We start from the raw sequence: 22,408 nt of genomic DNA on the forward strand, positions 1-22,408 counted from the left end.
TGGATTTGCCAGAATATCAATAGAAAAGCTATTTGTTTTACTTAACTCCAAATCTTGGGTGCATCAGAGGCCCAGAATATAATGTGCTGTCAACCTTGGTGTGAATTCCTCTTAAGACAGAATTTTTAGTACACTGGTTGGACATTGAGAAAATCTATTGTTGTGTTTCATTTTCTGTGGAAAACTTTTAGGAAAATGGATGTTGATTAGTAATTAATACTACGCAAAGTTCACTATGTATTGATAATTAAGCTGCAAATAACGTGCTGGCCTTTGGAGCAAAAGGAAAGCTTTGTACTTTACAAATCTAGAGATGATTGAATCGCCCACGATATTTTGCCCATGCAATTGTTTTAATTAAAAGCACTGCCTTAATGCTTGTTGATTGAACAGATAGTAATACCAGTGTCTCTGTTTTAAGAAAAAACAAAGTTACTATTTAGTACTCAAAGTTTCTATTAAAGGCAAAACTAAATTGTTCAAGGTATGGAGCCTAACTTGGTGGTCTGCTTTGGGAAGGCAACAGCCAGATAACCTGGTGGAGATCAGTTCCACCAGATTCCTGCCGGTTTTGAACTCGGTTGTATCTTCCAGCTAGGTCTGGGCAGGCTTCTGAAGCCCCTGTCCAAAGACTGTGGGAGTTTGATTTGCTTTTGTAAAAGGAAGCATGGAAGGGACCCATGATATTTTCTGTCCTGTGGGTGTGTGAGGCACATCATCCATTTGCATCTAGCCTTCATGTCAGAATTGATTTTATATTTGTACCCAATGTATTAGAGCTCCCCCTAGTGGACTACTGTGGTAATGCAACTGCTGACATAAATAATAAAGGATCATGTGGAAAAGTCACACGACGACAGGTTTTTGTATTGGCGCCATCTTGTGTAGTATGTTTGTTAGTGATATCGTAAGAATATATCACACCCAACTCCATTATTTGAAAACCAGAGAGTTTGCCATTAAAGATCTTCCAAGCTGACCTGTTTGGAGGAACAGAAGCAGGAACGGAGAGCTATTCCAGTGCTCCATGATCTGCCAATGCCAGCACCCATACCTGCATCTGCACAGAGAGGTAACATACCTTCCTTTAGCCTTGCTCAGTGATGTCAGCCTTGGCTTGGTGTTAGCACTTATTTCGAAGCACATAATCCGGGCTGACACTCCAGTGTAGCACTGAGGGAGTGCTGCACTGCCAGATTTGCTGCGTTTCAGATGAAATGTTAAAGCCTGCCATCTTGGATGTATGTAAAAGATCGAATGCCACTATTTGAAGAAGAGCAGGTAAGTTCTCAGTGTTCTGGCCACTATTTATCCCAAAAACAAATGAACAGATCATGCATCTCGTTGCAGTGTGTGGGGCTTTGATGTCCCACCAACCATATTTGCAGATCCTGTTAACCATAACCGGGATAGAGAATGGAGAACTGTCTTCGCTGGGTCTGGGTCAGCAGATGCTGATGCAGAACTGTGCCATCTGCTGCAAGGACACATGCAGAGACTTGATGGTCAGCTATGGCCTGACATTTGGCTGTTGCATGCTTGTTGCAGTGCTGTCCTATGGCATAGTGATTTGAGGTGACAAAAAGAGCAACTCTCCTCGTAAACATCTCATGCAGCACCACCTCGACTTCAACAGCCTAGCACCTGGACCCCCTGTTTCATGGTTGATGAACTTGAAGTTCAGCAGTCATCAAATGGGGGTGGGGCGGGTTAGGCAGGGGGGTGGGGGGGAGGAGGCTGTGGAGTGGCATGGGTCTGCAGACTCATGCCTGCACCTAGGAGTCCCTTTTCCTATATCCTGGCCTGTCGCTCCTTAATCCCCTGCCCCTTAAGCATCGGCAAAGGCTGATGATAGGTTGAGATGAATTTAAAGGCTTTCCAGAAATGTTCTGAATTTTTGCCCCCTCCAAAGTGCCACTTTAATTGCCCCATCCCTACATATTTCACTTTCATGCAATTATCCTCTTCCACTGCCTGTGTCATCCCGAGTCCCATCTGAGTATGCACCTGAAGTTGTGAATAATTGTGCAAATGAGCTTAGATTAGCTCTTTGCATTTGGGACACGGGCAGGAGTTAAAGCAGTGCTAACCAAATTGGACCTGACTTGTACCTGAAGACAAAACAGGCCCTAATCTATTAGACTTTAATATAAAAATGTGGTGAGCGGGTAGCCTCCCCTCCCTACACTCAAAATTTCAAACATTCAGAAACCAGCTCTGCACATGCGTGTATCCAGGCACATGCAGAGCTCTCTCTTGGACAAGACAAGTAAAGCTTGTGCCAGACAGGGGGCCAACCAACGTAAATAAAGTTCTGCCTGACAGCAACCCGAACTGCGATAATAGATTTGCAGTGTAAAGATACCCCGAGTTAGGTTGCCAGTTTAGTACCAAACTGTCCTGTGGGCCTGCATCCACAAGGAACTGGGTTGATTCAGACCAGATGAGATCTGGGTCTGGATTCAAGTACAATTCCCAGAAGTGACAGGTTGGTTTTCGACCCACTGTACCAACCAGGCCCCCAGTTACTCAGCTGTTCATGTTTACATTTTTAACCTTTTTTCTTCCAGCAACTCTTGACAAAACCGAGCTCTGCTGCTGCGGCTGACTGACCGTGTAGACCAAAATAGTAAGCTTTTCATCGTTGCATCTCATTAATTAAATGGGATTATCTTTTCTTCCCCCAGTTAGGATTGTTTGATAAATACATACAATAAAATGACTTTTGGGATCTGTGAAGCTCTAAAATCCTACCTCAATTACAGAAGTTCCTCGGGCTCACAGGTAATGTTTTCTCTATTTTGGGCATTGTCAGAACACTGGCAAACCTTTATTATGCAGATACATGTCGATATGGTAACAGATAATAACGAAGCAGGCAGCCATACGAGATGTTGCACCACTATGAATAATATCGATATCCATTACCGTGCGATTTTAGCGATTATTGTAATTGTTCTATGAATTGAACTACTTTAATAGTTTATCTGCGCTCCTCTAATTGTGCCCTCTTGAGCATCCCTGATTATAATCGCTCAACCATTGGTGGGTGTGCCTTCTGTTGCCTCAGCCCTAAGCTCTGGAACTCCCTGCCTAAACCTCTCCGCCTCTCTACCTCTCTTTCTTCCTTGAAGACGCTTCTTAAAACCTACCTCTTTGAACAAGCTTTTGATCACCTACTCTAATTTCTCCTTTTGTGGCTCGGTGTCAAATTGATTTGTCTTGCAATACTCCTGTGAAGCGCCTTGGGATGTTTTGCTATGTTAAAGGTGCTATATAAATACAAGTTGTTGTTTTGTTTGGTGCAAAGCAAACCGCATCTTTCTGTAAGCACTGGGGAAACGGTTACGAATTGGAGCATTGGCAGGTACACTGAGATTGGATTGAAGAGATCGACAGTGGCTAAATTTTATTATTGAATGCATGGAATTTATTTCAAACACCAACTCACTGTAATATTGCATCTGCAATTTGCCGCTCACCAAGTTTCCATTGGGGTGGCTGCATAGCACTGATGCCAATGAAGAGAGGGGAGTCCCTTGACAGAGTGACATTGGTAGAGGCCTGGAAGTAGGTCACTTCCCAATGTCTTGATAGGGGTCGCAGTTCCAGATCGCTGTCTGATTACTGCTGCTGGAAGCTGCGTGTGTGGGGATGTCGCTTGAGGGTAGGCTCACAGGACTAGAAATTGATCAGTTTTTCGACAGTATTTCGTCGTTTGGGGCTGAAAACGGATTGGTGGAAAATTCATTGCAGTGTTCCGCTGGCAGTTTCGAAATACTGCTGGGAAGTGGACTGCCGGCGTGCAATACTGGGAAAACCGCTCCCGCCCGATTTGGTGGGAGTGGTGATCCCCACTTCTTTTTAAAAATCGCCCAGTCAGACCGGCCTTTCGATGGACGCTAGGTATTAAACCCTGCAAAAGAAGCTAAGTGAATGTTTTTTTTAAAACTTCTTTTGCAACAATTCAGTGGAAAAGGGTTCTCTGAATGTTTTCTGATGTTTTATTTTTTTAAAAAATATTTTTCATGGTTTTCTCCCTCCCTCGGCCAACACTAGCCTCAGACTTAATTTGACGAGTACCGCCGAGAATCCACGTGCAATGCCCATTTTTCCCACAGGGTGGTATTTTTTCTATGTTTTGATCAATTTTCCTCCGGTGTTAATTGCAGTTTTTGGGCAGTAACCGGGCGGTGGCAGCCTTTGATCAATTTCTAGCCCACAGTCAGGTATGATTCATTGGTGAATGTTCTGCCAACACTTGCTGATAATGCTCACATGTGGTAGGCGATTCTATTGTAAGGGGAATAGATAGGCGTTTCTGTGGCCGCAATCGAGACTCCAGGATAGTATGTTGCCTCCCTGGTGCAAGGGTCAAGGATGTCTCGGAAAGACTGCAGGGCATTCTGGAGGGGGAGAGTGAACAGTTGTCGTGGTGTATATCGGTACCAACGATATAGGTAAAAAAACGGGATGAGGTCCTACAAGCTGAATTTAGGGAACTAGAAGTTAAGTTTAAAAAGTAGGACCTCAAAGGTAGTAATCTGAGGATTGCTACCAGTGCCACGTGCTAGTCAGAGCAAAAATAGCAGGATAGTTAAGATCAATACGTGGCTTGAGGAATGGTGCAAGAGGGAGGGATTCAAATTCCTGGGACATTGCAACCGGTTCTGGGGGAGTTGGGACCAGTACAAACTGGACAGTCTACACCTGGGCAGGACCGGAACCGATGTCCTCGGGGGAGTGTTTGCTAGTGCTGTTGGGGAGGGTTTAAACTAATATGGCAGGGGGATGGGAAACTGCAGGGAGACAGAGGGAAATAAAATGGGGGCAGAAGCAAAAGGTAGAAAGGAGATAAGGAAAAGTGGAGGGCAGAGAAATCAAAGGCAAAAATCAAAAAGGGCCACATTCTAAAAGGACAAAGTGTTTAAAAAAACAAGCCTGAAGGCTCTGTGTCTCAATGTGAGGAGCATTCGTAATAAGGTGGATGAATTAACTGTGCAGATAGCTGTTAACGGATAGGATGTAATTGGGATTACGGAGACATGGCTCCAGGGTGACCAAGGCTGGGAACTCAACATCCAGAGGTATTCAATATTCAGGAAGGATAGACAGAAAGGAAAAGGAGGTGGGGTAGCGTTGCTGGTTAAAGAGGAGATTAACACAATAGTAAGGAAGGACATTAGCTTGGATCTTGCGGAATCTCTATCGGTAGAGCTGCGAAACACCAAAAGGCAGAAAACGCTAGTGGGAATTGTGTACAGACCACCAAACAGTAGTAGTGAAGTTGGGGATGGCATCAAACAGGAAATTAGGGATGCGTGAAATAAAGGTACAGCAATTATCATGGGTGACTTTAATCTGCACATAGATTGGGCTAACCAAACTGGCAGCAATACAGTGGAGGAGGATTTCCTGGAGTGTATAAGGGATGGTTTTCTAGACCAATATGTCGAGGAACCAACTAGAGGGCTGGCCATCCTAAACTGGGTGTTGTGTAATGAGAGAGAATTAATTAGCAATCTTGTTGATCAGGGCCCCTTGGGGAAGAGTGACCATAATATGGTAGAATTCTTTATTAAGATGGAGAGTGACACAGTTAATTCAGAGACTCAGATCATGAACTTAAAGAAAGGTAACTTTGATGGTATGAGTCGTGAATTGACTGGCGAATGATACTTAAAGGGTTTACGGTGGATAGGCAATGGCAGACATTTAAAGATCACATGGATGAACTTCCAACAATTGTACATCCCTGTCTGGCATAAAAATAAAACGGGGAAGGTGGCTCAACTGTGGCTAACAAGGGAAATTAGGGGTAGTGTTAAATCCAAGGAAGAGGCATATAAATTGGCCAGAAAAAGCAGCAAACCTGAGGACTGGGAGAAATTTAGAATTCAACATAGGAGGACAAAGGATTTAATTAGAGGGGGGGAAAAAGAGTATGAGAGTGAGCTTGCAGGGAACATAAAAACTGACTGCAAAAGCTTCTATAGATATGTGAAGAGAAAAAGATTAGTGAAGACAAATGTCGGTCCTTTGCAGTCAGAATCAGGTGAATCTATAATGGGGAACAAAGAAGTGGCAAACCAATTGAACAAATACTTTGGTTCTGTCTTCACTAAGGAAGACACAAGTAACCTTCTGGTAATACTAGGGGACCGAGGGTCTAGCGAGAAGGAGGAACTGAAGGAAATCCTTATTCGTCAGGAAATTGTGTTGGGAAATTGATGGGATTGAAGGCCGATAAATCCCCAGGGCCTGCATCCCAGAGTACTTAAGGAAGTGGCCCTAGAAATAGTGAATGCATTGGTGATCATTTTCCAACATTCTATAGAATCTGGATCACTTCCTGTGGATGGGAGGGTAGCTAATGTAACCCCACTTTATAAAAAAGGAGGGAGAGAGAAAACACGGAATTCTAGACCGGTTAGCCTGACATTGGTAGTGGGGAAAATGTTGGAATCAATTATTAAAGATGAAATAGCAGCGCATTTGGAAAGCAGTGACAGAATTGGTCCAAGTCAGCATGGATTTATGAAAGGGAAATCATGCTTGACAAATCTTCTAGAATTTTTTGAGGATGTAACTAGTAGAGTGGACAAGGGAGAACCAGTGGATGTGGTGTATTTGGACTTTCAAAAGGCTTTTGACAAGGTCCCACACAAGTGATTAGTCTGCAAAATTAAAGCACATGGTATTGGGGGTAATGTATTGACATGGATAGAGAACTGGTTGGCAGACAGGAAACAAAGAGTAGGACTAAACGGGTCTTTTTCAGAATGGCAGGTAGTGACTAGTGGTACTGCAAGGTTCAGTGCTGGGACCCCAGCTATTTACAATATACATTAATGATTTAGACGAAGGAATTGCATGTAATATCTCCAAGTTTGCAGATGACACTAAGCTGGGTGGCAGTGTGAGCTGTGAGGAGGATGCTAAGATGCTGCAGGGTGACTTGGACAGGTTAGGTGAATGAAGTTATCGACTTTGGTGGCAAAAACAGGAAGGCAGAATATTAACTGAATGGTGACAGATTAGAAAAAGGGGAGGGGCAACGAGACCTGGGTGTCATGCTACATCAGTCATTGAAAGTTGGCATGCAGGTACAGCAGGCAGTGAAGAAGGCAAATGGCATGTTGGCCTTCATAGCGAGAGGGTTTGAGTATAGGAGCAGGGAGGTCTTACTGCAGTTGTACAGGGCTTGGTGAGGCCACACCTTGAATATTGTGTACAGTTTTGGTCTCCAAATCTGAAGAAGGACATTCTTGCTTTTGAGGGAGTGCAGCGAAGGTTCACCAGACTGATTCCTGGGATGGCAGGACTGACATATGAAGAAAGACTGGATCGACTAGACTTATATTCACTGGAATTTAGAAGAATGAAAGGGGATCTCATAAAAACATATAAAATTCTGACGGGATTGGACATGTTAGATGCAGGAAGAATGTTCCCGATGTTAGGGAAGTCCAGAACCAGGGGTCATAGTCTAAGGATAAGGGGTAAGCCATTTAGGACTGAGATGAGGAGAAATTTCCTTACTCAGAGAATTGCGAACCTGTGGAATTCTCTACCACAGAAAGTTGTTGAGGCCAGTTTGTTAGATGTATTCAAAAGGGAGTTAGATGTGGCCCTTACGGTTAAAGGGATCAAGGGGTATGGAGAGAAAGCAGGAATGGGGTACTAAAGTTGCATGATCATCCATGATCATATTGAATGGCGGTGCAGGCTCGAAGGGCCTACTCCTGCACCTATTTTCGATGTTACTATGAAAAGAATAGCCATCTAGGCAAGAAATTGGAGGTCTACTGTGAGAGTGCAACTGCACTGCAGTTGTACTCCACATCTTCAGCAGAGATGGGCTGAGTGAAGTAACCCAGGGAAAATTGGAGGGATTTAATCAAATGCTCTGAGTCTTGAGGGATGACAGCAGAAACTTGTGCTTTTTATTCTGGAAAGGAGATGTCTGAGAGATACCCTTATTGAGGTTTACAAGATAATTAAGGGAATGGAAATGGTAAACCGTAAACTAAATAGTGAGAGTTTGGCAGGGGGTATAGATTCAAAATGATATCATCAATTTACGACTGATGTCAAGAAATTCTTCACAGAAAGAATCATTGGTGGATAGAATTTTGTTCCTGGAAGAGCAATCGAGGTGAAAGTCCTTGAATCTTTTAAGAAACAATTGGATGCTGAAAAGGCGTACGGTGGGGGTCGGTTTCAGATCTTTCTAGGTGGCTGAACTAAGATGGGCTGAACGACCTTCCTCAACCATAACTGTCCTATGATCTTGTAACCTTCCAATTAGAACACTTCTCTCCTGTCTGCAATTTAAGGGAAAATCTTTTTTTTTTCATGACCAACCACAGGAGGCGAACTATCTTTTTGGTGGACAATTATAAATAACAGTTTCCTCTAAAATGTGTCCTGTGCACTAAAGAGATAGGGGAGAAAACAAACAAATGCCTTCTTTTATCTGTCCTTGTTAATTTTGTTTTTAAAGCTGGGAGCACTTGGCTCCTGCAGGTAACAATTTAATAACCAAGTTAAATAGTACATTGATACCAAACTTAATTTGGAGCAATGTAGGTGTGATATATTCACAGAGCACAGCACACACAGCTCTTAACATAGAGGCAGCTCTCTCAGAAGTCTCCGGAACTGCTTAGTTCTGTTTAATAATTAACTCTGCAATTGCAGTACACAATACGTCCACATCCACAGTGTGGAGCTACAAACATTACAAGCTTACAGACATTACACTTCTCCCTCCTTAATGAAGAAGCCATCATAACAAACATCATACATAACTTTCATGTTTCTACATAACACAGGATATAAACTTTTTTTTTCCCTATTTGCAAATTGAACTTTGCCACTTGTTTTCTGTTTCGAAGAGGATACCTTCGCTCTCGAACAGAACCTTTCAAACATGGCGACGAATCTAAACACATTCGAGGCTCCTCCTGAGAAACGTTTTCCTCCACAGAATTTCCTTGATTTTCATTTGAACTCACTCTAACTTCAGGCTCTTTGTTTTCCTGACTCAGACTTTCATTCTGATTCTCTCCTGGATTTGTTTCCAGTACATTGAATTTAGGATTTGCTACTGGTGTATCAAAACTATCTGATGAGTCAGAAATAATTGAATCATTTCCACCTTCAACTCCTTCCATGTCTATAGGTAAAATATGATCAATATGAACAAACCTAACCTGTCCATTATCAAACATCTTTACCAAATATGTGCGAGGACCATATATCCTCACCACTCTTCCTGGTAACCACTTTAACCATTTATGGTGATGGTTCTTCACTCTCACCTTCTGGTTTAATTTCACACTTCTCTCTTTTACTCTACCTTCATCATGATTCTCTTTCTGTCTTAATGGTGTCTCTTTTACGGATTGTGCCAAATTTGGCTTTAACAACGAGAATCTGGATCATGGCTGTTGTTTGAGAAACAACTCTACTGCTGTTCTACCAGTAGTTGTATGAGGAGTATTTCAATATGTAATCAAAGAATTAGCCAATTTGTGATCCAATGACAACTGTCGTTTCCTTGGATTAGGATCTAACATTTGTTTTATGAGGGCACATTTTATAATTTGTACAGTGCGCTCTGCTGCATCATTCAAAGCAGGATGGTATGGTGGAACCTTGGTATGTTTCACACCATTTTTGCTCGTGAATTGTGCAAATTCTTCTGAACGAAATTCTGGTCCATTATCCGAAACAATTTCTTCAGGGAGGCCAAATGCAGAAAATAATTTTCGCAAAATGTCCAATGTTTTACTTGTTATTTTCCACATTGGAAACACCTCAAACCACTTCGAATGGTTATCAATCACAATGAACAATTGTTGTCTTTCTAACTCAGCAAAATCAATATGTGGCCTTTGCCACACCTTGGAAGGCCATTTCCATGGCTGTAATTGGACTGGTGATGGTTGCTTGCTTACCTTACCATCGGACTTAGGTACAACAACAATGGGTGTAGCCCAATTACATCGATCTATCTTACAACTAATGTTCTCAGTCTCTAGTCTTTTGAGTTCTTGCTCAACTTTCTCCTTGAGTACATATGGTACGGAGCGTAGCTTGTAGTAAACTGAGCTAGCGTCCTTCTGTACCCTGACACTCGCCTTGAAGCCTTGGATCGGACTGCCCGTTTCGCAGAACTGCTTGGATACTGCTTGATAACCTCATCCGTTGATGAAAATCTCACTTCCACACAGAAAATCTTACTCCAATCCAGCTTCAGTGAGCTCAACCAATTTCTTCCTGGTAAGGCAGACTTGTCTCCTTTCACTACTATTAGAGGCAAGTTCTGAAATTGATCTTTATATTTCACCGGTACGGTGATATGACCTATCACAGGAATTTTCTCTCCCAAGTAGCCTCGCAGCTCTATCTTGGATTTCTCCAGTTGGAAATCACGTAATTTGTCACGGTACAGTGACTCCGGTACTACACTCATGGATGCACCCGTGCCAATTTCCATTGGTATCTTGAATCCTGCAACATCTATGTGCTTTCCGAATCGCTGTCCGTTAACCTCGTGCTCCTGATGACGTGTAACTCTAACATCTCCTCGTCCTGTTGTTGTTCTTCCATGCTATGTAGTCTCTTGGGATTTCTACTCATAGCTTTGAACGCTGGACTCATCGCTGTAAAAGCTGGTTTACCCTTCAGTTGGCATGGCTTCGCAAGATACCCAGTCTTTCTGCAGAAGAAACACTCTGCCTTCACGTATGGACAACTTTGAGCAATGTGTTGTCCCAGGCACCTATAGCACGACTTCGACGCTCTGGTAGAATTTCCAGTTTCTGAGACTTTTGGCCATGCCCGTCTTTTACTTTGAACCTGCAGGTGATTTACCTCGGTTGCCTGACAACCATAATTATTATTTAAATCTCAGGAATATTGTTCGGCCATGCCCATCGACCTCGCTGTCTGACAAGCAATCTCAAAAGTCAAGTCATCCGTCGTCAATAACTTCCTTCTGATCGCATCATTTTTCACCCCACAAACAAAACGATCCTGTAATGCTCGGTTTTGAAAGTTTCCAAAATTACAGTGCATCGATAGCTTTTTTAATGCTATGATGTAATCACCGATACTTTCATCAGCCTTTTGACTCCGAATTCCGAAACGATAGCTTTCAGCAATTTCTAACGGTTTGGGGTTATAGTGCTGCTCCAGCTTCATTAAAATCTCTTTAAGCGTTGTGTCCTTTGGCTCGTCAGGCACAAGCAGAGTTACAAGGGTTTCGTATAATGCCGGACCCGCCTCCGATAAGAAGATCGCTTTCTTACGTTCCAACACAGCCCGGTTCTGGACTGCATTGTCTGGAACATCGATTATGTTATTTGCAGTGAAATACATTTCTAGCCAATCCACATATGCTTTAAAACATTCCAGGCCGTGTCTATATTCACCCAAATGTCCCAATAAACCTGCTGTTTTAATCTCTAGCTGTTCACACCATGTGCTATATTTTACCTTGGATTTTGTAGCTTTTTTCCAAAGACAGAAACTTCAAAAGTCTCTGTCGGCTGGCTGAATCCTTCACCAACAAAATTTTAGCTTTAAATCATCCGAAAAATCCCATCTCAGTCGCCAACTGTGATATATTCACAGAGCACAGCACACACAGCTCCTGACATGGAGGCAGCTCTCTCGGAAGTCTCCGGAAACTGCCTAGTTCTGTTTAATGATTAACTATGCACTTGCAGTACACAATACGTCCACATCCACAGTATGGAGCTACAAACATTACAAGCTTACAGACATTACAATAGGCATCCCCAGTCATGAGGCAACAGAATGCAAAGTTTAGAAAACACCCTGGGATGCAGGTGCCTGGATGACCAAACTGATGAGTAAATTGAGGCCAATTTGGCGCTCCACATCCTGCTATAGATTTAGATATAATGCTATTCATAAGGTATTTCTCAAGAAATAGCCTGCCCATCTGTACTTGACATTCAGTAATAAATAGGAAACATTTGCAATGTGTTACCTTAATTTCCATGACAAGGAAAATAATTTTATTCCAACAAGACTTGGAGGAACTTCTTGAAAAATACAAGTCTAATGAATTGCTTTTTAGATACGATGTCAAACTTGCATTTAAAAAAAAATATTAATCAGGAAAGGCTTCCCAAATGACTGTGAGTTTACCAAGTGAGTAATTGCATCACACAGACCAGGAAAACCCAGATTTTTCTGTGCTGTGTCAACTGATCTAATGCAGGGAGATGGTGGAGCCTATACAATTGGCTTCAGTACCCTTTGGTTCGGGAGGGAAAAACTGTCCAGGGTCTGCACTTTTGATTTCTATCCAGCAACCCTTGCCAGAAGTGCGCAATGTGGATTTTGGGTGTGGTCAGAATTGGGGGCTCGACTCTGATCCTCTCTGTGGTTGATGGGTATAAAGCAGCAAGTACTTGTTGCTGGAGTGATGTTGTTGTGCGGCAGAGTGTTGAGCGGCGGGCCCCAGGGATTGGCACTCGAACTGTTTGTAATTTACATTAACAATGGATTCAGAAGCTCAGTGCAAACTAATCAAATACGCAGGCAGTTTAAAATGAGTTGCATAAAATGTATAAGTGAGTGGACAGTGCCAATTGAACCTTAGCAAGCTAGGGTGTGGAACTAAATTGGACAGCTCTTTCAGAGTTCCGGCACAGGCACAACGGGCTGAATGGCCTCCTTCTGTGCTGTAAGATTCTATGATTGTATTCTAAGGACCGTTCAAAGTACGACACAGAGGAAGAAATAATGGACAATTTACATAAAAAAATAAAGACTTGCATTTATATAGCTACTTTCAGGACCACCGGATGTCTGAGTGCTTTACAACCAATGAAGTACTTTTGGAGTGTAGTCATTATTGTATTGTGGTAAATGAATGAAAGTGTTGAAAAAGCTCAGGATGAAGTTTTGAGATTCAGGATGTTAGCCTTGGTACCTCCATATCCAGTCAAAGCAGAGCAGCAATCAACAAAACAAATAGAATGATGAGCTATATCATCAAAACAGGAGGGAATAAGTTGGAGAAAGTCATATGAAAATTTTACAGTGCTGTGGTGAAATAAGCCTGTGACTCCTGTGTCCAGTTTTAGTCACCTGGACACAAGGGAGTCATTCAAGCTTTGGAACTGCTGTAGAGAAGAATGTTGAGGCTGATCCTTAACACGAGAGGACTGAGTTATGAGAACAAACTTGAAACATTTGCACTTTTCAGCCTTGGAATGAAGCAAGGAAAAGAGACATAAATATAAGTTAGTAAATGGCATAGAAAAGTTCAATCTAGATTAGTATTTCAAGTTGAGGTCGCAAAATGGTGAAAGGCAATTTTAGACTGCTGTCAGGAAGTTATTTACACATAGAGTGATCAACCAATCGAATACACTTCTGGGTAGCATAGCGAAGGCTGTGGAATCATTTAATAAACAGTTGGATGCTGTGATGAGAGGACTGTAGGTGTTTTCCTGGATGGATAGAATGGCCTTCCTCATCTTGGCGCTGTCCTGTGTAATCTTGTGACAACCCTGCCAACTCTCACCATCAAGGCTCAGAAAGGATTGCCACTGAAAGAAAGATTTGGATTTATATAGCGCCTTTCACGACCACCGGATGTCTCGAAGCGATTTACGGGCAATGAAGTACTTTTGGAGTGCAGTCACTGTTGTAATGTAGGAAATGCAGCAGCAGCCAGTTTGCGCACAGCAAGCTCCCACAAACAGCAATGTGATCATGACCAGATAATCTGTTTTTGTTATGTTGATTGTGTTGATTGAAGGATAAATATTGGCCAGGACACCGGGGATAACTCCCCTGCTCTTCTTCGAAATAGTGCCATGGGACCTGAGAGGATAGACAGGGCCTCTGTTTAATGTCTCATCCGAAAGATGGCACCTCTGACAGTGTAGCACTCCCTCAGCACTGCACTGGAGTGTCAGCCTAGATTTATGTGCTCAAGTTTCTGGAGTGGGATTTGTACCCACTGAGCCACAGCTAACACTACCTGACTGAGGTAAATTACTGAAGAGCAACCCGTGCTCCTGGAGTTGTATTCCAACAAGGAATCACTGCCTTCTGAAGAGAAGGAGAGAGAAGGAAAAACCAGCAGAGAAAATTGGTATGAAAATAAGTTTGTCAGAAGGTAGACTATAATGCTTCTCTGCCATTTTGGATGGGGTGCATGCAACCTTGTAAGTTATCAGAAAAGCTGCACCTTTCCGAAGGTCCCAGTGATTTATTTTACAATGCATAAAAGGAATGTATTGATTTTCCAAGTAATGTACCATCATTCACTCAAGAAGTAAATAAATGTTTATTATTCTTCAGCTTGACTTTCATCTTTTTAGCCTAGTTTTGGGGACAGGCCCAGCAAATGTCATACTCTGGAATCACCGCACTTTATTGCATGAAGTGGCCTTCTGTCTAATGTTGATGTGAAGGTTATGGTTCTTTGGCATAGTTTGTATTTATGAGTTTGAGCAGAGGGAAGAAAGAGAATTAGATTGAAAGAAATCGCCACTGGACTATAGCTGGTAGATTATGTTTGTTATTTTTGTCTCAGTCAGATTGAGGGGTTTTCAACAACACTAGACCTGTCAAGCAGATGGCATCAAGACTTGTACTGCAGTAATAATATTGTAATCAGAATGAAAAACAGCTTTTAATAAACATTTCTGACTAAGTTGATAAATAATACAATCCCTGTAGGAATTATTCAAACCCTGTTGGGAACAGGCTAGAGCAGGGTCTGAGCTCCTGTAATCACTTGCAGTTCTCCAGATGTGCTGTAATTTCCAAGGTGCCTGTCCGTGCTGAATACCTACTGATGATTTGAGCTCCCCTGGAGAATCAACAGCCAAAGCCCGAGTGGTAACTTACTATTCCTGTTTAGTTTAAGGAGAGCTCGTCCAACAAATTATATTTGGTTGGTTGGCTGTAACTGTCCCCTACTCTTCAGTCATTTCTCAATACTATGTTAGATTTGCAGGAGCTTCTAAACTGTAGTTATATAATGGATGGGGAATTGGGCTGAATGCCACTGCAAACAATTGCCAGCTTTGTCAGCTTTATGGTTCTTCTGAGAGGAATGTGTCTTACATGAAAGGTTTACTGAATCGATTTCTGACGTACCTTTAGTTTCTTTCATTTTTCTGATAGCTTGTTTTGTATTTATTGATTCCCCCGCAAATCTTTCAAGCACTGGCTTTGATGTTACGTATAGTTACGTCAGCTCTATGAACCACTTCTTATTTCTTTCGGAAGGTACCACAATTAATAATAGAGGCTGGGGGAACGGGCTGGTGCAGTGGGTTATACAAAGATAGCAAGTTGTGAGGAGGACGCAAAATATCTGCAAAGGGATATAGGGCCCAAGTTTCCACAGGAGTTGCTCCGTTTTTTTTGGAGCAACTAGATTTTTTTGGAGTAACTTAAAAATCGCAATTCTCCCCATTTAAGTTGCTCCAGTGTAAGTGTGTTAGTTAGGTTTTTTTTTAGTACAGTTTTTTTTCAAAAGGGGGCGTTACCAGCCACTTACGCCTGTTTTGGCCATTTAAGCAAGTTTAGCCAGTTAAAACTTACTCCAAACTAAGTTAGGCCAGAGTAAGTGGCCACTTTTGTACGTTCTGAAAAACCCCTGTGGTGAATTAAGAGATCAGCGCAGGTAGCCTCCAAATGACAGTGTTATGGTAGGAATGCTATTTTTTTTTTCAAATCCCAAGCAGCGAGACTGGAAGGATGTAGATGCTACCAGCCTGATTAAACTGAGTATATTTTTAGAAAAGATAGCTAGATATTAAAGTACTGGAAAATCTTTGACAATCTCTTCCCCCCCACCCCCCACCCCCACCGCTGGATCAAAACTCACTCCCCCCGCCCCCCCCCCATCAAAACTCTTCCCCCTCCCCCCACATAGCTCTTCCCACCCAGCACCCCCCCCCCCCCCCCCCCCCCGATCAAAACTCTTCCCCCCCACCAACCTGCCTCTTGTAGCCCTCAGTCCGGGATAGGGGCGGCGAGCGTCGCTCCCTCCCACACAGCCTACATCACATGCTCTCAGATTCTGGGGGCTGGGAGCTACTGCACATGCGCACACACTCTAGTACTGTTTTCAGCAGCGGGACTTGGCTCTGCCCCTGAATCCAGTTGTCACGTTACGCCACCATGGAGGAGAGGCTGGGGAGCGGCCAAACTCAGCCCGAAGATGTTTGGCGCCCTTGGAGTTCTACAAAAGCGGTGCACCTCCGGTGAGTGCGCCAGAAATCTGTACTGGCCAAATTTGAGCCCGTGGACAAAAATTTGGCAGATGGAGTATAATGTGGGAAAATGTGAGGTTATCCACTTTGGTAGGAAAAATAAAAAAGCTAATTATTATTTAAATGGGGAGAGATTACAAAATGCTGCGGTACAGAGGGCCCTGGGGTTCCTTGTACATGAACCACAAAAAGTTAGTATGCAGGTACAGCAAGTAATTAGGAAGATAAATGGAATGTTGGCCTTTATTTCAAGGGGGATGGAGTATAAAAGTAGTCCTGCTACAACCGTACAGGATGTTGGTGAGACCACACCTGGAGTACTGCGTACAGTTTTGGTCTCCTTGTTTAAGGAGGGATATACTTGCATTGGAGGCAGTTCAGAGAAGGTTCACAAGGTTGATTCCTGAGATGAAGGGGTTGTCTTATGAAGAAAGATTGAGCAGGTTGGGCCTATACTCATTGGAGTTTAGAAGAATGAGAGGTGATCTTATTGAAACGTATAAGATTCTGAGGGGGCTGGACAGGGTAAATGTAGAGAGGATGTTTCCCCTCATTGGAGAATCTAGAACTAGGGGCATAGTTTCAGAATAAGGTGTCGCCAATTTAAAATGGAAATGAGAAGGAATTTCTTCCCTGAGGGTCGTGAATCTTTGGAATTCTCTACCTGAGAGAGCTGTGGAGGCTGGGTCATTGAATATATTTAAGGTGGAGATAGACAGATTGTTGAATGATAAGGGAGTGAAGGGTTATGGGAGCGGGCAGGGAAGTGGAGCTGAACCCAAGATCAGATCGGCCATAATCTTATTGAATGGCGGAGCAGGCCCGAGGAGCCGTATGGCCTACTCCTGTTCCTATTTCCCATGTTCCTATGTTATACATTGGCCGTTCACTTCTGGGTTCAAATCTGGCCCTGACTGATGCCATGAAATCTCTCCTGTCTGTGGTTCGTCAGGGTTTTAACATGAAATGAATATGGGCAGTGACAATCCAGTTTCAAGCGGGCTTGGGGCCCAAAGCACAAAATATTCTCTAATTTGGCAGTTCGTGGCAATCTCACTCAGAGAAGCTGATCGGGAAAATAGGAAAAGATGTCACGCTGATGTAGTTGGGGGTTGGGACAGATTAAAGCGAGCTTTACTCTGCATCTGGCTTTGCTATACCTGACCTGGGTCTCTGAAAAGGGAAGAGTTCTGCCCCCCGCAGCACCAACATCGCTCACCTTGATGAGTACAATCTTTTCTTTAAACAAAAGGACTCTGCTGAAAAAGTTTCACTGTGACATCACCAATTCATTTGACAGTCATTATTTTCATTCAAAATGTTTTTTTTAACTTTCAGTTTACTTCTAACATGGCATAAACAGAATACATTACCAAATAGGTTAGGATTTGAATTATTTGTCACTCGTCAGAACTCACTTTGCAGCTGGAGTCAGCCCACTTGAGGGCTGTCTCGTGTGTCTCCATCTGTATCTTCTGTACAAAGCTGAATATGATTTTTGTCATGGACAAACCCTGCAGTATAAGTCTGATTAACATGGAGAGCTGGATTTCAGTGCTGCTGGTAACTAGGAGTGGTATTAAAGAGTGGTACTTGTGGCTTCTCCCCTCTAGTTTTTTCAGAGTTGCCATGGGGAGCAATCAATTGGGAGTGATTGTTTGGCCCTTTCCAAAGGCAGTGAAGGGAAATTAGAGGGTGAGTCAGTCTGCAAAACTGTTTGTGCAGCCCATATGATTGACTCGAGAGCAAAGCTGATCGAGATCGACAGCAGATTTGCTCCCTGCTCTCTTGGTCATCAGAAAGTGGGATGGGATGGATGCAGGAACCAAAAAAAAGCGAGGGATGGCGACAGGAGCGAAATCACAAACAGAAAAGGGAAATATTTCGTAAGGGACCACATGGTCCCCACGTAAATGCCCTTCTAAGTGATGCATTAAATAGGATAAGTTAAAACCATGAAATTGAAGTTAGATACTGTGTAAGTTATGATAGAAAGTATGTGACTGACAAGATGGAGATATAAATTGCTATATTTTAAGTTTCAGCTCCATGGAGAATTAAATACAGGTAGTTTATGTTGCATGGCTTATTTTAGATCAACTTTTAGATCTTATTAGATTTTGAGATTTGGGGGAAGGGGGCAAGATTTCTTCTGGTCATTATATATTAGGAATGTTCCTGCTGTTTTCTGATTATGAACAGGTGAACATGTTCTCTTCAAACTTGTTTACTATTTTGTCAGGAATAGCGAACAAAATAAATATTCTTGCTATGTTTATGATGTTGCCAACACATAGCAAGCAGAGGAAATTATCCTCCCACCCCACAAACCACCATGACATAACCTTCAAATATAAAGTCAGTATATGTCTTTCCTGTGGCCAAATAAATTGCACACCGCTCTCTGTTTGGTCTGGTGTAATGATTTCAAGTACATTCTGGTTGTTTCTGTAATTATTTGAATCTTGTAATCATTTGAATCTTGTAATCATGCATCAACTTATTGTGAACCATTTGGGTCTGACACTTTGTCAGTAAAATAAAATATGATATTTCACACAGTCGGCAGTGAAAGTAATAGTAGCGAGGACTGTGTTCAACACTTGACCTCTTCAATAGCGCTTTTGAATACTTGCTGTCTCACTGAAGCTCATGCTGTTTTAACCTGTGTGCTACACAGCTCAAGAGCGAGAATAAACTGGGGTCAACTATGAGAAACAGGCCACCAACCTTGCAAGTAATCATCTGTAGAGCCTAATCCAAATTGCTAAATGTTTCCCAAACAAAGCTCCCCAACCAAGGTGAAAATTCTCTTCAGGGGCCAGTGACCCTAATCCACAGTTGGCAGCGACATCACAACAGGAGCTTACATCCCAAGTGTTAAATATCTTCAATTCTAGTAATTCTCCAGGAAATGCTAAGCTCATCTAAGCAGCACAAGCAATTTTAACTCTTCTGGCTTTTAATATGAAAGTCTTGGTGAACTGTTATAAGCTTCATGAATTTAGTTATAATGACAAGAGAAAATGATCCTACTGTCATCGACTGAACAATAGCAGTGATGAGATGAAAGAAAAAACTGGACAAGCAAAAGCAACATTTTGCTTTAATTGAAGTCAGTGTCACAGATCCTCCTTTTTAATAGGTTGCACTGCCGATCACCACTCTATTCATAAATGCCATTCCTCCATTCATTAACACTGACACTCTTAATAAAGACAACGAACAACCTCTTCTCTCTTGTGTTGACCTCTTCCTGCTCCGTGCTCTTTTGTTCTTGCTCCCTGTGTCCATAACTTCCAGCTCCCTGTTTTCCTGCTCCCCCTGTTCTTTATTTGCTAACTCCCTAATTTATTCTACAATTCCTCCTCTTCCTGCCCCCGCGCCCTCCTCTTCCTGCACCCGTGCCCTCCTCTTCCTGCCCCCGCGCCCTCCTCTTCCTGCACCCGGGCCCTCCTCTTCCTGCACCCGGGCCCTCCTCTTCCTGCCCCCGGGCCCTCCTCTTCCTTCCCCCCCGCGCCCTCCTCTTCCTTCCCCCCGTGTCCTCCTCTTCCTTCCCCCCCGTGCCCTCCTCTTCCTGCCCCCCGTGCCTGCCTCTTCCTGCCCCTGTGCCCTCCTCTTCCTGCCCCGTTCCCTCCTCTTCCTGCTTCTTGGTGTTTTGATACCTTCTTGGGACATTTCTGTAGGAACCAAATTAATTCTGCTGTAACTGGATGGAAGTCCTGTCCTGATCTTAGGGTTCCTGGGTCTGCTTTTGGAAACGAGTATCTTCCCGAAAGAGGATAAAAATCTATCAAGTGAAATAAAGTTATCTCATATTAACTGTTTCTTCCATTACATTACAAAAAAAGTGACCATAGGAAGTAATAATGATCTTGACTATTCCTCACACTGAATCATAATGATAGATTCTTACCCTGTATACATTTGCTGATCTCCCAAGCTGCTGAAGACAGTGCTCGGGATAGGAACCCCCAATTCCAGGAAACTCCTGGTCATTCCGAGAGGATTGGGAATACTAATGAGGGCCAAGAGTTAAAATGCACCGGTCCTCTTTATTTTCCTCCCCAGAACAGGCGAGCTTTAAAATGACATCAAAACTCACCCGCCAGAAACTGGCCTCCAGTTTAAATCGGGGCCATAATGTTTTATGCAGAAATCCTCCAAAAACATGTGAAAATATGGAAATCTGTAAATTAATAATTCACAAGTGAGGATAGCCTCATCATAATTCGCAGAGGTCACAAGTTGGTTTGTTGCGAGTTAAGCTGCATTGACAGAATTAGAATTAGGATGTTGTTTAAAAAGGGACATTGTGCAGACCCCCGAAGTTGTGGGACCGCGCACCAATCGGAAGGTCCCGCGCTGTCCGCTCACCAGCTGCTGCTGGAAAAGGGACCGCATGGCAAATTTTAAAGAGAGATCGCACACAACAATAGCAAGTCAGAGGCTGGGTATTCTGCGGCAAGTGTCTCACCTCCTGACTCCCCAAAACCTTTCCACCATCTGCAAGGCACAAATCACGAGAGTGATGGAATACTCTCCACTTGCCTGGATGAGTGCAGCTACAACAACACTCAAGAAGCTCAACACCATCCAGCACAAAGCAACCCACTTGATTGGCACCCCATCCACCACCTTAAACATTCACTGCCTCCACCACCGGTGTACCGTGGCTGCAGTGTGTACCATCTACAAGATGCACTGCAGCAACTTGCCAAGGCTTCTTCAGCAGCACCTCCCAAACCCGCGGCCTCTACCACCTAGAAGGACAAGGGCAGCAGGTGCATGGGAACACCATCACCTGCAAGTTCCCCTCCAAGTCACACACCATCCTGACTTGGAAATATATCGCTGTTCCTTCGTCGTCGCTGGATCAAAATCCTGGAACTCCCTCCCAAACAGCACTGTGGAAATATCTTCACCACACGGACGGCAGTGGTTCAAGGCGGCGGCTCACCACCACATTCTCAAGGGCAGTTAGGGATGGGCAATAAATGCTGGCCTTGCCAGTGATGCCCACATCCCATGAATGAATTTTAAAAAAACACCGAAAGGAAAAATGAGAGGGGTACATTGAAGACGCATGTTATTTGAGATTGAACTGCAGCAGTCTCGGTAACTGTGCAGAGAAACCGCTAGTTTGAAATAGTTCTGTAAGACTCGCTAACTCTCCCACTCTCTCATTTCTTATCTTTCCTTCCTCTATTTTGCTGCACTCGCTTTCCTCTTTTTCATTCTACATCTTTTTCCCATGCTCTACATTATCTATCTGTCTAGCTAACCATTGCATTGTATTAAAATGAAACATTGCCTTTCCTATGTCGATGTAGGATTATCATAGAATCATAGAAATGTACAGCACGGAAGGAGGCCATTTCAGCCCATCGTGTCCGTGCCAGCCGACAAAAAGCTGTCCAGCCTAATCCCACTTTCCAATTCTTGGTTCATAGCCCTGTAGGTTATTGCACTTCAAGTGCACATCCAAGTACTTTTTAAATATGGTGAGGGTTTCTGCCTCTACCACCCTTTCAGGCAGTGAGTTCCAAATCCTCACCATCCTCTGGGTGAAAAATATTCCCCTCAAATTCCCTTCAAACCTTCGACCAATTACTTTAACTCTATGTCCCCTGCTTATTGACCCCTCTGCTATGGGAAATAGGTCCTTCCTATCCACTCTATCTAAGCCCCTCATAATTTTATAGACCTCAATAAGGTCTCCCCTCAGCCTCCTCTGTTTCAAAGAAAACAATCACAGCCTATCCAATCTTTCCTCATAGCTAAAATTCTCGATTATGCACGGTATTAGATGGTCATAATAACTTTTCTCGACAGTGCGTTTCCAATATCATTCTGTATTACACCTTCCCTTTCTGTTTCCTGCAATATGATGGTTGCAGTTTATTAAAAAAGAAAGTAGCTGATTGTATGTGGGGACAAGTGCCTCTCCGGCTCCGAAACTCCACTAAAAAGTTTCTCTGCATCTACACAGTTTTAAAAAAAAAGTTGCTGTCAGTGTGAAACTGATCTGATCAGAGATAATTAGATAATGATTCACTTGAAAACATTTGATTACCGTTCTACTTCAGAGAGGTGATGGGTCAGTGACAGCAGGCTGG

General features: G+C 43.1%; 1 protein-coding gene across 10 annotated transcripts in view; it reads left to right on the plus strand.

Moving 5' to 3' along the window:
- The window catches only part of LOC139270224 (receptor-type tyrosine-protein phosphatase delta-like), a 2,930,110-nt gene that overhangs the window by 2,325,457 nt on the left and 582,245 nt on the right, over positions 1-22,408 (plus strand). The gene's annotated exons all lie outside the window — the stretch shown is intronic.

The sequence above is a fragment of the Pristiophorus japonicus genome, chromosome 1 (genome assembly GCF_044704955.1).
Source record: "Pristiophorus japonicus isolate sPriJap1 chromosome 1, sPriJap1.hap1, whole genome shotgun sequence".
NCBI classification, from domain to species: domain Eukaryota; kingdom Metazoa; phylum Chordata; class Chondrichthyes; family Pristiophoridae; genus Pristiophorus; species Pristiophorus japonicus.